Raw genomic sequence first — 18,238 nt, 5'->3', positions numbered from 1 at the left:
CCAAAATGAATACAGCAGTGGATAAAAAACATAATTCACAGATGACCAAGTTGTATTTATCTTAGGAATCCAAAATAGTTTAGCATTCAAAGATCTATAAATATTAGTTATCACATTCAAGATCAACTATATACAGAACAAAAATTTGTTAAAACGCAGCATTGCAAATGATAAAAAATTTTAGCAAACTAGAAATAAATGGGAATTTCTTCAGTCTTAGAAAGGCCACAGAAAGGCTAAAAGAAACACCATGGCTAATGATTAAACATTAGGAAAATTCCTTTTATAATCATGAACAAGTTAAGGACACACGATCTTACTGCACTATTCAACATGGTACTGGAGATCTTAGCCAACATAGTAATACAAGAAGAAGAAATAAATGTTATACAAACTGAAAAGAAACAAACTTGTCATTATTCTCAAATGATACAATTGTTTGTAAACAAAACAAAACAAAAGAACACCTCCCCACAAATTTACAGATTATTAGTAACACAAATTTAGCAAGCTGGCTAGTGTTATGACCAATTGAGCTGGCCATTGTATTTCTGTATGTCAGCACCAAATGCTAAGAAAATCCAATTTTAAGACTATTGCCATTTACTATAGGAAGAAAAGAAATTGTATACCTAAGAATAATTCTAACAAAAGTTGTGAAATATTTTATTCAGAGAATTGTAAAACTTTTTTGAAAGGTATAAAAGTCAGTGTAACTTCCCCTTCCTCACGTTTGCTGCAGCATTCTTTACAATAGCCAAGATATGGAAGCATCTTGTGTCCATCAATGGATGAATGCATAAAGAAACATGGGGCATATATATACAATGGAGTATTAGTCAGCTATGAAAAGGTTGAGTTCTTGCCATTTGCACCAACATGGATGGGCCGAGAGGGTGTTATGCTAAGTGAAATATATCAGACAAATGCAGGATCATTTCACTTATATGTGGAATCTAAAAAACAAACTAATGAGCAAATAAACAGAAGCAGACACAGACCTATAAATACAGAAAACAAACTGATTGTTGCCAGAGGGGAGGGGCAAGATGAGTGAAGAAAAGTGGGAGATACAGGCTTCCAGTTAGGCAATGAATAGGTCACAGGGATGAAAAATACAGCACAGGGAATACAGTCAATGGTATTTGGGTTGGATGGTAACAGATGGCAGCTATACTTGTGGTGGGCACAACATAATGCATAGACTTGCCACATCATTATGTGGTACTCTTAAAACCAATGTAGCATTGTGTGTCAACTATACTTCAATTAAAAATAATAGCCCTAGGGGCACCTGGGTGGCTCAGTCGGTTAAGCATCTGACTCTTTATTTCAGCTCAGGTCATGATCTCACGGTTGGTGAGATTGGGCCCCATTTTGGATTCTGTGCTGACAGCCCGGAGCCTGCTTGGGATTCTCTCTTCCTCTCTCTCTCCCCCCTCCCCTCTCGCATGTGTGCACTCTCTCCCTCTCTCTCAAAATAAATAAATCAACTTTTAAAAGATAAAAAAAATAATAATAATAATAGACCTAAACAAACGAGGATAAACAGCACTTGTTGCTAAGGGGACTCAATATCACAAAGTTTTAATTGTCATTCAAATGTATCTACAGATTTTATGTAATTCTCATCAAAATCCCTTAGAGTTTTGGGTAGAGTTTGACAGGATGACTTTAAAATTAATGCATAAGAGCAAACAGCCAAGAAAACAGACATTCCTGTAACAGAAAACTGAAGTAGGGGAACCTGTCTCATACTTACTCAGATTTACTCATAAACTGTACTAATTTGGAAAGTGTGGTGTGGCATGGTAATAGATCAATCGACCAGTGAAACAGCAGATAACCCAGAATCAAACCCTTGCTTATTTGGACACTTACTGTATGAAACAGGAAGTGTGTTTAATAACTGTGGAAAGGAAAGATATTCAATAAATAGTGCTAGGACAGTTGGGTATCCATGTGGAAAAAATGAAATTGGATCCCACTCTCACAATACATATGAAAATAATTATCAGATAGATTAAGGATTTAGCTGTGAAAGACAAACTTAAAACTTTTAGGGCAAAAAACAGGAAAATACTGTCATGGGAAAGTCCAATCTTCTCAGAGCAGTGAAGGATTTCTGAAAGAGGTCAGAAAAAGCACTACTATAAAATTAAAGACTGGTAAGTTACACTACATTAAAAATTAAGAATTTGTATTCATCACGAAAGACCATAAAGTGAAAAAAACAAGCCACACTCTAACCAATAAATAGTTAGTATGCATAATATATAAGGAAGTCCTACAAATCAATAAAAGACAGAGTATATGATAGAAAAAAAATTGGAAGAAAATATTGACATGCATTTCTCAGAAGAGAAAATAAGAATAGTAAATAGATACATGAAAAAAGTATCCAACCTCATAAATGATCAGGGAAATGCAAATTAAGAACATCATGAGATTCTATTTTATTCTCCTAAATTGGGAAAAAGAGCTTTGATAATAGCAAGTATTTGGTGAGGATGTATAAGCAAAAGATTTAGAAAAAAAAATAATCAACATTTCTTAGTAAAATTGAAGACATTTATACGCTACAATTCAGCAGTGCTTCTAGATAATTACTTTAGAGAAAGACTTATTCATGTGCACTGGAAGTAAAAGAATGCTCATAGTATCAGTTTACAATATCAAAAAGCTAGGAGATGCCAAATGTTCATCAGCAAGTAAATAATGGTTTATGCTTACAACCAAACACTGTAAATCAGTTATATACAACAAAGATTACTCTTAAAGATATAATGTTGGGTAAAAAAGCGAACCTCAGAAAATCGTGTGATATTTTGAAAGAGATGAAGAATAAACAAGATGATGTTTAGGACTGTATACATATGCAATAAGACTAAAAAAGGTGGGGGAGATGACAAACAGAAAATTCAGAATAGTGGCTACGCCTAGAGGGTGAGGCAGGACATGGGGTAGGAAAAGAGCTCATGGTCATTCATTTTATTAGTATGCTTTATAAATTAAATCGATGTCACATGCATTCTTTGGAATAACAAATACTGCATGGAAAAGAAAAAAGAAAAATTAAAATACAACAGTGTTAAGAGCTGCTTAAATGGAGGTGCCTGGGTGGCTCAGTCAGTTAAGAGTCCAACTCTTGATTTTGGCTCAGGTCATGATCTCACAGTTCATGGGTTCGAGCCCTGCACTGTCAGCGTAGAGCCTGCTTGGGATGTTCTCTCTTCCTCTCTCTCTACCTCTCTCCCTGCTTGTGCTCTCCTTCTCTCAAAACTAAATAAACAACATTAAAAAAAGAGCTACTTAAAAAGATCAAAAAGCAGAATTTAAAATGGAGAGAATAAAACTGGTCTGAGTCTTTGTTTCTCTTCTTTGTGTTTTCATGAGAATTTTTGTGGAATGACAAGGGAAACAAATCAGATGTCAATATCCATATTATAATCTAGATTCGTAAATATCAATTATCTTAATATTAACTTGCATGTATAGTGTACTTATTATTCATGCTTAACATTTTTTGTATTTTTAACATGTATATGAAGTAGAAGTCTTTTTTAATTTTTATGAAAAAAATGCAAATGAACACGAGTATCTACAAATTAAAAAAATTAACAAACGTGCACACAGATACAGACAAATTAATTATATATATATATATAATATTCTAGGAAACTTACCTCTTAAAATAAGATGATATAAGAAGTATATATTTTAAAGGTAATTTTAGTTTTCATCTGGAAAATTTGAAGAATTGAAATCTAAAGCCTTGGGTCATTTAACCTAATAGGTGATTCTGTAGCTGTAGCTATTGAATCCATAAATCTTAGTAATGACTTTCACAGTGTTTAGGAACACTTGCCATGTGACAACTTTTCTTCAGAAATTTGGTTGGGTTTCTAGAATCTGGTAGTTGACTCATCCTGTGTGTAAATGGATGTACACCAACAAATCCCTTTCTCATTCTTGCATGTTTTAGAACTTACCCCTCCTTTTTATCTACAAAACCACCCACTGAAGAGCTTGAGGCATAAATGTGGGTAATTTGCAGGGTTTTTTTTTTCTTTTTTTTTTTTTTACCGTTGGGGAATAGAGAGAATATGTGTTATCTGATCCTCATACATTGGTGCCTGTTGTGAACAATATTTGTTTGTTTGTTTTTACAACATCTATTCAACATTGCCACCAGCCCAGTACTTCCTAAAGGATCTGTTCATAGGGCTTGACTGAAGCAGGTGGCTGTCACAAGACACTTTAAAGTAGTGCCCCAATAAATATCATCATTAGCAACCATTTCTCCTGGACTCAAGGATATTCTGTTTATAAAATCTTGTGATGAAATATGTTACTGCAAATAATACCATTTAAGTTACCAGTCACACACCTCTTCCAGGCTATTTAATAACCAGCTCAGAGTGAGGTCCTTTGGCTCATGAGAGGCCTTGGGGGCTGGGGCCAAACAGATGGGATAGACAGAGGGATGGGACCAAGGTCAAGTTTTATCTATGTGATAATTGTGAGAGTTCTTAAAGTTATTCCAAGACAAAGTATTAATCTCCTCTTGTTATTACCTGGAAACAAAAAAGAGTATATTCAGAAACTATCTCAGGAAATCAGATTTGCAGATTAAAACAAAAAGTAGAAAGTTTCTAAAAGAAAAATATTCCAAGCATTTCACAGGACAGTCTTGGGAATCTCGGGATAGAACTGGAATCAGAAATTTTCATAATTTCTCCCTTCAGTCAATTTGTTCTAATTGCTTCTAAACACAAGGCGAAAAATCCTGTACTCCTTTATCTGATGGCCTACTTCAAAGAAAGACAATAAAAACTTTTAAAGGGCATGCTAATTTAAAATGTTATCTTTCTGGTAATGGAAAATAAATATGATGATAAGAGATCTAAGTTTTGAGCTCAAAGGCTAAAGAGATTTTTCCCAGTTTTATTGAGAAGTAATTAACATACATCACTGTATTAGTTCAAGGTGCATAGCATGATGGTTTGATTTATATATATTGTGAAGTGAGTACCACATAAGTTCAGTTAACATCCATCATCTCATATAGATACCATAAAAAGAAAAGAAAATAATTTCTCCTGGTGATGAGAGCTCTTCGGATCTGTTCTCTTAACAACTTCACTATATATCATGCAGCAATGCTAGCTGTAGTCATCATGTTAGATGTTACATCCTAAGGGCATTAAAAATATATATTTATTATTTTCATTTGCATTTTTAAAATGGATGCCCAAATGTATTCCTAACTATTTGACATGATCTTGGTTAGACTGCTTTTTCAACTTCATATTTATCTCTAGGTAAGTCAAATTGTAATTTGAAATGCCCATTTGGCTGCTTTAAAAAAAAAAAATTCTAACTATAGTTTCAATTTGGTGGGGAGAAGGAGAGCTAAAAACAAAAACTAGTAAATATATCCTAAGGCGTGTCTGTATATTTTGTTTTGATTTTAATGAGGCGATCATGAATCAGAATGCTGGGAACTTGCTGTAACAAACCAAGGTTAAGAAGATTCTGAGTAGTCAAATCAACCTTATGACATAGGAAATTAGGATTTCCCAGCATGAGGTCTTAAAATAGAGAGCATGAACATGAATCAGAGGCGAAATGGATGTATTCTGAAAAATAGCAGCTCCTCTCAAGGAGAAAAAGAAAATGTGTTAGTAAGAGAAAATGCCAGGCCATCCGTTCATTCATTCATTCATTCATTCATTTAACAAATACTGCTGTCCACATGCCATGTGCCAAGCAGGATATAGAAAAATAATTCCTAATCTAGGGTGTGTGAAGAGGATGAAGGGAATTGTGTTGAAATAGGAGAACTAACAAATTGTGGGTGAAACCCGCGAGCCTTGTGTATGAATCTAGGTTCTCGTGGAGTCATGAGCTGTAACTGGCCTTGCAAAAAATGTTACAGACAAGAGGTTTTGTGCTTGTTTTTTTTTTCTTTTTTGTCCTCTGAGTTTAAAGTGTAAAATAATCAAAACCATATGCTGTGAATTTCACAAAGGATAATATTACTTGATGAGAAAATATAAGCTGGTCCTGCTAACCAAAACAAAGTGAGGTGCTCGGCCCGAGTCCATTCTCTGATGGGGAAATTGGGAGGTGGGAATAGGGGTAGAGGCTGGTGGCATATATCCTGGTTCAGAAGATCTAAAAGCACAACTAGATCCCATTGAGAGTTCTCTGAATCTACCCTTATTTTTCACCATTGGCCAATAGAGTAGAGAAAACCAGCTGTAAAAAGATGGTCTTCCTGTGACAGCAGTCTGTATCAGCCAAGAGCAGGAAGTTTTTCCACTCTACCCTTCTTGCCCTTCATGGCAATCTCAGTCTCAGCTGACAATCCAATTCATGATATATATAAAAAATTCATTTATTTGTCCATTAAACAAATATTGATGGAGCACTTTATATGTCAGGAACTGTGGGTAACATTAGGGATACGATGGTGAAGAAAACGGTACCAGCTCTGCCCTCGTGGACATTATAGTCCGGTGTGGAATATCATTTGTCAAATATTTGTTTCATCCTTTTAGGTTTCTTGTAATTTGGAGGCTATAAAAGAAGCGTGACATCTCTGTCTTCTAGGAGTTCACGGTTTGCAGACGCATAGACACCACGTTTAAAAATATAAGTCAGCACATAATTAACAGCAAAACTGAATATGACCAAGGGCTTGACTGTACAATTATATAACAATTGATACTTCCTCGGTGACAGCTACTGCTTCTCAGCATGACATTCAGAGCACCAACCAGGTAGTGTCTTTTGTCAGACAGGTGGTGCCTTCCTCTGCCATCTGTCCCTGGAGTGCATGTAACAGAGAGGCAGAGACCCTGGAACTTGTGAAAGAAGAAAGCAAGAAAGCAAGAAGGAAAGAAAGCAAGAAAGCAAGCAAGCAAGAAAGCAAGCAAGAAAGCAAGCAAGCAAGCAAGAAAGGATTATACTAGTGTGGATAATTGCAAGAGAATCAAAATTTTTCATTTAGAAGCCAAAAGTGATTCAGCTGGTATTCAATCAATGAGAAAAACTAAGTGACCAGCTTAGTTAAAAATATCAACCAACCCTAAATCAGCAAACAAACAAAAATACAAAATAATAATAGCAAACAACAATTTGAAAACAACCATACAACCGATATATTTTCTCCCTCTCTCTCACTCTTGCTCGGAAGCTTAGTGAAACTAAAACAAAAGGTAGGGCATCTTTTCTTCAGGCCTCCATTTACTGTCACTTACTATCTTTTCTCTTCTTCTTACAGTACACTGTGTCCTTGAGTCAGACCTGCCCAGAGAACCCTGCCCAGGCCCTCTTGCCAGAGAAGAGTCCTTCCTCTGTCAGAATTATGTTAATCTACTGTGTGGGAATCCAGCCCTGCTTGTGACTCTTGCCAGTTACATTGGAGCTGTTGATTAAGAACATTCTTCGCCACGTGACTACATAAAACAGTTGGACCATTTTACCCCTCGGTTCAAGTGATTTTTTTTTTCACATTATACAACTATCAGTTTATTTTATTGTTCATGAAGATTGCTCTCTCCTCACAGAGCAGGAAATGTGCTCTGAAGCTGACAGGGAAGGAACTCGCTTTAATAGTAGCAATGACAACAACACAATAACAAGCCTTTTCAAAAATAAGCAGTTAACCACGTCCTCTTCCATCCCATTTCCCCCCACCTACACGTGGCTTTCATCTCCTTCTGTCATTCCAATAAAAGCAGGTTGTACACTGCTCATTACTGAGAGCCCAGAATCCTAATCCTTCACACCTTGGTCATTAGCCAGTCTAATAATAACGTGAGAAATCCAAAGGGCGAGGATGACTGTCACACTTTCAAGCAGCTGTGCTAACTGTCCGCAGTCACCAGGCACAGTTACAGTCTTCTTATTTTGATATTTAGATTTGGGGTTTTGTTTATTTTCTTTTATAGATTGATAAGCTCATTTTCCCCCAACATGGTCAAAATAATGACTCAACTATACTTCCGAAGATGACAAAATAAGGAAACAACCCATAATGAAATTTATTCTAATGGAACGCAATTGGTGAACACAAATTTTGTAGATAGATATTTGAAATATATTACGTTAGTACTAATTAATACATTGCGAGCTTTTTAAAAAATTAGTTATTTTCCATGAGCCAATCATTATACACTCTTCGTCGTGTTTTCTTAAGTCCCAGTATCACAAGGGTCATAGTCAGATTTGAGTTGCTCCTATTCTGTGCAGTCTCAAAGACTATGCTGGACAGAGCTTGAGAATTCTTGAATGAAGCAAAATATGAACAATGAGAAATTATTTCATTTTGCAGTGAGTGACTCTTTGGACAACACTATATATTGTTTAAAATATATCTTGCTGATTTTTAACATGAAACAAATCACAGAAAAATCTAATGCTGGGGTTTTTTTAAAGAAAAAAATAATATTTTGAAACAAAACAAAATAAAAACTGCTTTATCTTTCAAAGCCAGAAGTGTAGAGGTAGTGGCATAGTGGCTGACCCCAGTTTTTAGTATATTCTCCGTTCTAAGGACATTGACAGGAAATGGTCAGCCTGGAGATACAATGAAAGGAAACTCAGCAGTGAAGGTTTCACTGATAACATGTGATTTGAAGTCAGTGAACAGACCTAACGGTCACTCACTCACTGCGGCCAAAGCGTATAATAATCCAAAGGTTCCACTAAAATCTTGTCATAAAAGCACGGGGAGGATGGCGCTTGACAGGAGGCAGGGCAGAACATTTTCCTACTGATAGGTGGGTTGCAATAACTGATATCGATATTAAGATATTATTTCGCAACATTCTGTTTATCAAATCTATATTTGTCCTAAATTTCCTTACATTACACAATAAGAGATGACTGATTTTTAACGTAAGCTCCTTTATAATAAAACTGACGAACCAGCACACAGCCCCTATTCTTTCTTATCTCCTATTACCTCTCTCCACCTGTCACTGTTGTCCCCTTGATCTTAGGTGAATAGCTGTTCTTGGTAGACGAAATCACTAAACTTCAATGTTTCCTTTTTATAATTTCAGATAGAACTCATCCTATGTTTTCTTAAATGGAATATGCCCTATAATCAATCACTTAGCTTTTCTTAGATCAATTATATTAGACTACAGAGGGTGTATCACTTTTGTTCCTGCACAAAGCAGGAACATGTTGCCCTCTCCCACAACTTAGATGTGTTGTACTATCTTACCTTCATAGTATTTTTTCATAGTATTCTTTGTGTTGTATTTCTTATTGCCTACCTTGGTACCAGGCTGCCAGCCTCACAAAAAGTGAAGGAGTAGGAGTTTGAATTCTCAAATACGTGTGCTTGCTATTGGTTACTTTGCTCAATACTTGCAGTAGACTTCTTGGAGTTTAGAAAGTAAATAGGGAAGAGACGCCCCGGGTGGCTCAGTCTGTTGAGCGACCGATTTTGGCTCAGGTCATGATTTCACAATTTGTGGGTTCGAGCCCCGCATCAGGCTCTGTGCTGACAGCTTGGAGCCTGGAGTCTGCTTTGGATTCTATGTCTCCCTTTCCTCCTTGTGCTCTGTCTCTCAAAAATAAATAAACATTAAAAAAAAAAGAGAGAGAGAGAGTGAATAGGAAAATGTGTTAAACTGTGGATAAAATGAGAGAAAATGAATGTTAGGTAGCAACTTGAAGACTTCCATTGAGAAAGCTTTAGTATTTAGATGTTTATAACAGGTTTTTATTACTCAAACTTTTCTCTTTTGTGGAATTCTGAGGTTTCAGTTCTTTTAAATAGGTAGCAGATAAGTGTAGAGCTAATTTGAGTTAGGTGAAGTCTTTTGTATCTGTGAGTTATAGTAAGGAGCAGCACCCTCCAATGGAAATATATTGTGAGTCATATATTTAACTGTAAATTTTCTAACAGACCCGATAAAAAAGTAAAAAGAAACAGGTGGAATTAATTTTATTTTTATTTTTTTTCAATGTTTATTTATTTATTTTTTGAGAGAGTGCAAGCAGGGGAGGGGCAAAGAGAGAGGGGGACTGAGGACCCGAAGCGGGCTCTGGGCGATGCGGGCTCTGGGGTGACAGCAGTGAGCCAGGTGCGCGGCTCAAACCCTATGATCATCACCTGAGCCGAAGTTGGACGCTCAACTCACTGAACACCCAGGCACCCTAGAATTAACTTTAGTACTATATTTTACTTAACCCAATATATCCAAAATATCATTTGAAGTATAATAATTATTGAGGTGTTTTTTCCGCTCTTTTTTTTATACTAAATCTTTGAAATCCTATACACAGTTTGTAGGTACAACATCTCTCAATTTCGACTAGCCATCTTTCAACTGTTCCATAGTCACGTGCGGTTGGTGGCTATCATTTTCGATTACACAAGTGCAGAGGATTTTTTTTTCCTTTAATCTTTGGGTCTCTGTGCATCTAATCGATAGCCTTTGTAAAAGTTATGAGGGGTTTAATGGAAAGTCATTCTATTTACACAGGCCTTGTTTACCTAGATCTCCCATGTTTAGATTTTTCTATTTAATAATATCTGAAGTGGTTCTTCAAGTCAGCACTTCGTGAAAACGTCCCAAGTATTCACTTGACTGAACCCTCTCTCTATGGATATTAATTGTAATTTACAATGCATATTTATATGCAATCAATTTGCCTAATGAATCCTAGTCATGCATTTCTGTGTGACAAGCTTAAGTGTAGAGACCTGAAAACTTGCAAAACCAGACAGTTTCTGCCCTCAGGGAGTACCCATTCCAGTGAGTGAGAAGGAGATCTGAATCAAATAAGCGGGTAAATAAATATAAAATCACAACAGTGGGAAATGCCGCAAAGGAGTACAGGGTCTCATGAACAACACACAAAAAGAGGTTTGACCTGGGAGCCAGGTCAGGGAAGACTTCCTTGAGGAAGTGGTGTTTGAGCTGAGATCTAAGGGACGAGTGACCCTGACCCAGTAGAGAGGAACCGGGAAGGCTACCCAGTGGAGTTTGATATCCATCTCTAGTTTTGTCCAATGAAGAAACTGACGAAGAGAAATGTTTCCCTGTGGTCAAAGGGATAGTTCTCAGCCAGACTGAATTCTTGGCTTTTCTTCCTGAGAGTGTGTCATGAGCCCAGCACTGTCTTTTCCTGTGACTTCGGTGCCAAGCTAGGAGTCTCTGGTGTTTCAGGGATTTTCGTGCTCTTGTTTCCGCTTGGGGATTTAGGACACTCCAGGACTCCTTTGGATGTGCATTTTATCCTCACTGTAGCGTGAAATATATGAAATACATGTGAATGGGAATTTCTATATAATTCATTCACCAAGCTTTGGGTAAAAATGTGGTAAAAGTTTTTGCAACATATTAAAAACAATCTAAGATAAAGAACTCTTACAAAAAAAAATCCCACAAATAAAATGGACAAAGGACAAAAACAGGCAATTCGGAGAAGGAATGCAAATGACAAAAGCACATAAGGCTCAACAGTTATCAAAGAAAGGAAAATAAAATAGTGTCTGTTGATTTTGTTTAGTTTATCTTATTGAGAAAGGTGATAAAGAGCAGGATGTGTCTCTAAGAAAACTGGCATTCTGATATACTACGAGGCAGAAGAGTTATTTAGGGTCATCTTTCTGGAGGACAAATATTCAATATGCACTAAAAGACTTAGGGCATCTGCCTACTGACAAGTATTTTAATTCTTAGAATTTATACTGAGGAACTTATCAGGCAAGTGGTTAAAAATAAATGTATCAATTTGGGGCTATACTGGCTATAAAATGCCTGCTTAAATATCCAACAACTCAAGACTGGTTAAAAATTATGTTAATATGCATAAGTATATTGTAAAGTCTGATATATATGTGTACTTATTCATAGAGGAAGACATTCACAGATTCTGAGAAGTGAAAAGAAAAACAGTATAAAGCAGTATGAATAACATGATCTGGTATTTTTGGTCAAAATTTCTGCACACGTACGCAGTATATGATGTCTTTACGCTGGAAAAAGTCTGGAAAATACAGAAAAGTTTTAACACACAATGACGCGATTATGTATAATTCCCTTTATTTTTAATAATCTAAATTTTCTCCTTGTAATACCAATTCCCTCTCAGACTTAAGAGACAAACATTCTGTTTTGAATAATTTATTCTCATTTAGAAAAATTTATCAAAAGCTATTTTTAAAAGGAAAAGGCAACGAAAAACATTACCCTTTGTAGTACCATCCAGTGACCACTGCATTAATGTGGCAAAGTGCTTACCTTCAATTTTTTAAGTATAACTTTTTTGAAATACTCTTTTGATCATATTTAATTGAGCTTTTAAGACCAGTGTTAAACCTTGCCTGAGGAGCAAGCTTTTACAGAGGATTTTCTTATATCCAATTACAGGGTTTTTCCATAATAGGGGGATAACAGTTTATAATTAGGTTGGCTGGATTTAAGCTTTACCCAGATGCCTTCATGAGACACCATCTCTTCTCAATCTTGCTGTATCCAATTCACTCAGATGTGCGTGCGTGTGTGTGTGTGTGTGTGTGTGTGTTTAAGACAGTAAGTCTCCTTAAAATTTTTGGCTGAACTGGGTGAAGTGCCTATTAACAGTCACACAGGATAGTCCTGCAAATACCCAGAATCGGCATGAAGAATAAGATTATTACCCATCCCTTATTAAGGGGAGCACTTGTTGTGATGAGCACTGGGTATTGTATTTAAGTGATGAATCACTAAATTCTATACCTGAAACTAATATTACACTGTGTTAACTAACTGTAATTTAAATAAAAACTTGGAAAAATAATAAATAAATAAATAAATAAAAGTTTAATAAATCAGATCATTAGGAGTCTTATTAAAGAAACAACGTAACAGGGGCTCAGAGGATGGACCCTCAAGCCAGGTTGCCTCGATCTGCCTGGCGAATTCTGCCCGGCCAATTTGCAAATTCTAGCTCTGCCACTTTCTAGCTACGCAACCTGAGAAGAGTTATCTAGCTTTTTGCGCCTTAATTTTCTCTTCAGTAAAATTCGAAAAATGAAAGCATCTGCCTCACAAATTGTTGGAAGCATTAAATGAGTTCTTACACTTACACAGTCGAAACACTTACAATGTGTGGCACAAATACCAATGCCCAGGAAATGTTAGTTTTTATTATTATTTAGAAACCATATCGACGTGGAAATGATGCCAGGTGCACATTGGCTGGAGGGTGTAGGACCGTGTGTTTTGACGTCCGCAGCACAATCCAATGAACAAACACGTGCCCTGCATGGTAGAAGGTATCCTGCATATGCCATCCTAGCAGGCCTTAGATTACACTTTAAAGTAAGTGTTGTTTCTATTTTTAGGATTCCGAAACTGGGATCCCTAAAGTTAAGTAACTCCCCAAAGTTACAAACAGTTAAAAAGAGACAGGACAGGGACGACTGACAGGAGAGGTGTCCTGCTGGCTTATGCCTTTTATTTATTAATTTTTGGACTAGGAAAATCTAAAAGGCAGAAATAAAGATGCCATAATTTTTGTTCACAGTTTTTCCCTCTTCCTTCAGTAACAGAGAGTTTCTTTTCACTAAGTCAACAATATTTATGGGGCACCGGCCATGGGCCATGGTTTTAAGAACCAAAGCTACTCTGTCCTTTAAGAGTTCATTTTCCAGATGGAAAGACAGGCAATGAATAAAGAGTACGTCGGTTATTGGGCTATTGTCTCCCATCTCCAAACCACCCTTCTACACCCAGCCTTGCGATGGTGGGGCACAAGCTCATCCCTCCTCAGCCGGCCCTGGGTATCTGTTGTCTGGCGTGAGCCAGGGGGGAGTGTGCGCCTGCTCGGCCCTGCGGATCCAGGGAGCACCCTTCCCCCTCACCCCACCCCAATTCCCCCTCAATCTGCCAAAAGCCAGAAGCCAGAAGCCATAGGAGCTGATGAGAGAGAGGATGAACGCGGAGATGGGCAGAGCACAGCTGCCAAGATCTCCCGCAGGTAGAAGCACAGGTAGGGCTGAAAGGTGTGTGCTTTGCCCGCTGGTTCCCCTTTCAACTCTGCCGACAGGGGGCGCTACAGGGAGAGCGGAAGGCTGGAGGCGAAAGCAGCTTCCTGAGAGCTGCCTACCTGCTGCTTGAGCCCTGAACTTCGCCCTAGAGATGCAAGTAGCGGTTTCTTCCCGTAGCAGCAGGTGAATCCAGTTTGCAGTTTCGAGGATTAGAGAGCCAGCTTCATCATGCTTCGCCTCAATACATCAGTGTCGACTGGCTGGGCTGCCTTTTCAGAGATCTGAACTTCAGGTAAGATGGTAGTAAGGGACTAAGTTTAGTGACTTCAATTTCTTTTCTTTGTACCCCCAGCCCCAGGGGTGCTAGGTGTTTCCAGCAGTTAGTACCTCTATGATACCTTAGAGTTCTCTTTTTTGTCCTTTTAACAATGCAGTGTTTCAATGAGTAAATGTACCATTAGTTACCCAGTTATTGGCCCTTGTTGAACAACTACTATTTCTAGATTTTTACTTCTAAACATTGCTGCCATGACGATGAAGCATAAAGCTTTTTTTCCTTCTTTTTCAGTATTTAGGACTATTTCTTTAAGATAGATTTCCAGAAGTGGAATTACTATGTGAAAGAATATGACTGTTTGAATACTTTCCATGTATATTTATACTCACTCACATATCTAAAAAGGCATTTATGTGTGTATGTATCTTTCCAAATGTTTTTGCCAATTATTCTTCTCCGAGAAATGAAAGGCAATATTTATATCATTTTTCCTAACCAGTTCTCGATAAAATTATATATTAAATTCTATCTTGTTTCATTTAATATACTTGTGCTGTATTACTTGTGTGGTCTAGCACGTTTTCATGTTATTACATACATTTGAGATGGTGAGTTAATGTTATTTTCAGTCATTTACTGTTCTTCTAAATGCTTTATGTTGGTAGTCTGATGGATTTTATATTTTAAGTCATGCCCACGATAGGAATGAGTAAGACTCTGGAAAGAGGATTTGATTCCTTTTAGCTCTCAGAACTCCAGAAAACAATAGTCATAATTTAAACAGTTCCTTAATGGTCCCAAGGCATTTTCAACAAGTGATCCCTAGAGAGGAAAAGTATAGATTTTTAATAAATGAAGTAGAAATTATAGCCACTTATTTTCTCCTAAAAATAATATAAGCTTTTTATTGGGTAACAACCAGTACTGCAAACTCCTTAATAGAGAAAATTGTGTGTAACCAGACTTTCTACTCTTTACCAGACTTCTTAGTAAATTACCATGTACCCAGTGACTGCTGGTAATTTCACATTTTCGAGTTCTAGGTCATTGTTTTACTGCCATCATACAGTATTTTGAACGACAGTAGATAACTTTCCATTTTCAACGGTCACCTTCACTAAACTCAATTTGTTTTCTCTGATTACTTTTTAATCAGAGGATTAAATTAATCAGTGATCCTTTTTAATCCCTGAGTGGGGCATTGTTTACATGTAGGGTAATAGTTTGGAGGATTAAGTAGATACTGTCCTTAAAAGGAGGAAAATTCTATGTTCCTTTATGGGTGAGTGGCAAAAACAATAAGTTATAAGCCCCAATCCATTCTCCATTTCTGCTTCAATAATTAGTCTCGAGTTTTGCCCCTGTGGTGATAGGTGGCCAAGAGCCTACTTTTCCCATGCACTCTGGCAACTAGGATGGCCTGTGAGATATAAGTGGAAGCTGTTGGGTGGAACTTCTGGAAAAACCTTTCGGCCTTTCTCTTTCCCCTGTATGCTAACAGAAACAGTGAGCTCCAGAAACCACTCTGTGCCTGGGAAAATGGAAAACGTGTGCTGAGTACCGCAGAACAGAAAGAAAGACCCTCTTTCCTTATATATAGTGTATACACTATATATGTATAATATATATAACATGCTTTCCTCAACCGTGTTGAGCTTCCTAGCTTCAGATTCCTTTAACATGCCACTGAGCTATATATCTTTTGTTTAGACTACTGTCACTAGTACTAAAATATAATTCTTAACATCTTTTTAATGATGAAATACTGACATCGCATGCAAACAGATACGTTAGATTTATTATTATTTTTCCTCCTAGTTTAATTGGTTTACAAGGATAAACCTGAATATATTTATTTTATGACACAAGTATCTGATAATTTATCAAAAATATATCTCTTAAATATTCTAAGTTATTTGGATCTTTAGATTTTACCTTAACATCATTGGATAACACCTGCAAAAGCAGTCATCAAACATTTGTGAAGTGGAGATAAGAAGAATATCTTCTTTGTAAGACAATATATATGTAAGCACTCAGTAAACATTAAAGGAAGATAAATATTGGAGGCTATCCAACCATATAGATCCCACAAAGCCAAGGTTAATTCATGATAGCAAAAACTAATGACATTAAAGATGAACCAGTGAAAATAATTCTAAGAAAAAAGTAAATATTTCTTATATTCATATGCTTGGAAACACAGTTTTTCCAACAAATGCCTTTATATTATTTGTTTTTGAGAACCCTACCATTAGATGTGGAGGATTGATTTTTTTCATCAGAGATGTAAGTATTTTGTAAAGATTAGACAATCAGCACTGGCTCATTTTTTTAAAAGCCTCTGAAAATATAGCGTATAGAGTCTCATAGGGCTACATGCTGCGCTGTGAAAACAGCAGGGAAGTTTTATAAAAAGTAACTTCACTCACATTTTCCAATATTAAAAAAAAAAAGTTTGGTTTCACTATCATCAACCTGTACCCCAGCTGTTTGTGCATATTTTTGTGTGACTCTGCATTTTCCTTGGAGATTAAGATAGACAATTTGCCTTTCAATACATTGCGTAACATATGCTCCAAAGGAAGTAAGGGAGCATGAGCCGAGAAGAAGACGGCTCTGCAAAGTCCTAGGACCCAAGATCTGCAGGGGAGAAGCTGAAGGTAGGAAATGAACATGCATGAATTTATATTCATAATTATTTAAAGCAGTTTGTATTTTGTACAAAAAAAAAAAGCCAGCATTGTTTTGAGAGTTATCAAAACTACTCCTTTCAATTAGGCTTGGACCATTAAACACACACACACATTCACACCAACTCACTCAACTCACGCACAAGACCTATGAGCCTAGGTCATTGCATAGAACACCAAATTTTACATAATGGATAAATGTGGGCATTCATTCTTTGCATTGAATCTAGCAATTTTTGCTGTGCTTAATAAGTTCCATCGATGTGTTAGTAGAGTTGCTTCATTTATTTCTCTTTGTGTCCAATTTTTAAATTAATTATATCAACCAATTTTAATACCTACCTGAAAAAAAACCTCTGTGGACACAAAGGGAATAAAACCTAACCTCCAGGCCATTGCAGTCCATTAAGAGAAGGTATATACATCTAGCCACCAGCCTGGCATAAGCAAAACTCAAAGGTATGGTAGTTCAGAAGCAAGAGAAGCAACCAGGCAGACATGCTGAATTGTTGCCCAGACTCGTGTTGTATCCGACTCTCCCATCAGACTCCACCAACCTGTTCATTTCTAAAAGAATGCAGCTTTTACAGAGATCATAAAAGTAAAGTTTGGACAATGAGAAAAGGGGACATGTTACTACTATATTTGAGAAACCAGAGAAAACTTAGTAGATGTTTTGTTAAACAATTATTCTCTTTAGACCTTTAAATAACTATCCTAAATATGAAAGACACATTCATATTTTGTGACTTTGAGGACTTTTGATTATTACATGCCTGCTTATCTTAAGTGAGATTTTATTATGCCTCATTCCCAAGGAATTTTCCAAAGAAATGCATATTTATTTTAAACTCCTTTGAAATAAAACCTAGCATTTAACATATATGTTGGTCCACAGGCAAGATTTCAAGACCATAACTTTTGTGTTACATAAAATATACACATTCCCATCCTGTGTCTATATAACAAAGAACTCTGAATGAGTCAAGTTTATCTAAGTAAGTCAATTTTAGATACAGGACCCAAAGAAATGGGGATATAATTATAAGTAATACAAGACTTTTGTCCTCTAGCTGCCTGCAATATACTGTAATATATAATTAATTTTTAAAGACCACTATGGCACCAGTGTTGAAAATGGACCTACAGGTTAAGAATGGATGAAGAGATAGCAGTTAGACTATTGGATGTTTTCAGATGAGAGTTGGCTAGGACCAGGGTTATGTTAGCAGGTATTCATTAATCCAAAAAAGATTTACT

At 36.6% G+C, this 18,238-nt stretch overlaps 1 long non-coding RNA gene across 2 annotated transcripts in view; it reads left to right on the top strand.

Annotated features, from left to right (window-relative positions):
- LOC125923185 (uncharacterized) overlaps positions 1-7,839 on the top strand; it is a 29,715-nt gene extending 21,876 nt beyond the window's left edge. The window contains exon 3 of one of the 2 annotated variants that reach the window (XR_007457930.1): positions 6,567-7,839. This is a non-coding gene — a long non-coding RNA (uncharacterized LOC125923185). The remainder of the gene's footprint in view (positions 1-6,566) is intronic. The other variant, XR_007457931.1, reaches the window with a different exon arrangement.
- The last annotated feature ends 10,399 nt before the right edge of the window (positions 7,840-18,238 follow it).

This window comes from Panthera uncia, chromosome B1 (assembly GCF_023721935.1).
Source record: "Panthera uncia isolate 11264 chromosome B1, Puncia_PCG_1.0, whole genome shotgun sequence".
NCBI lineage: Eukaryota > Metazoa > Chordata > Mammalia > Carnivora > Felidae > Panthera > Panthera uncia.
This window is presented reverse-complemented; position numbering and strand designations above follow the sequence as displayed.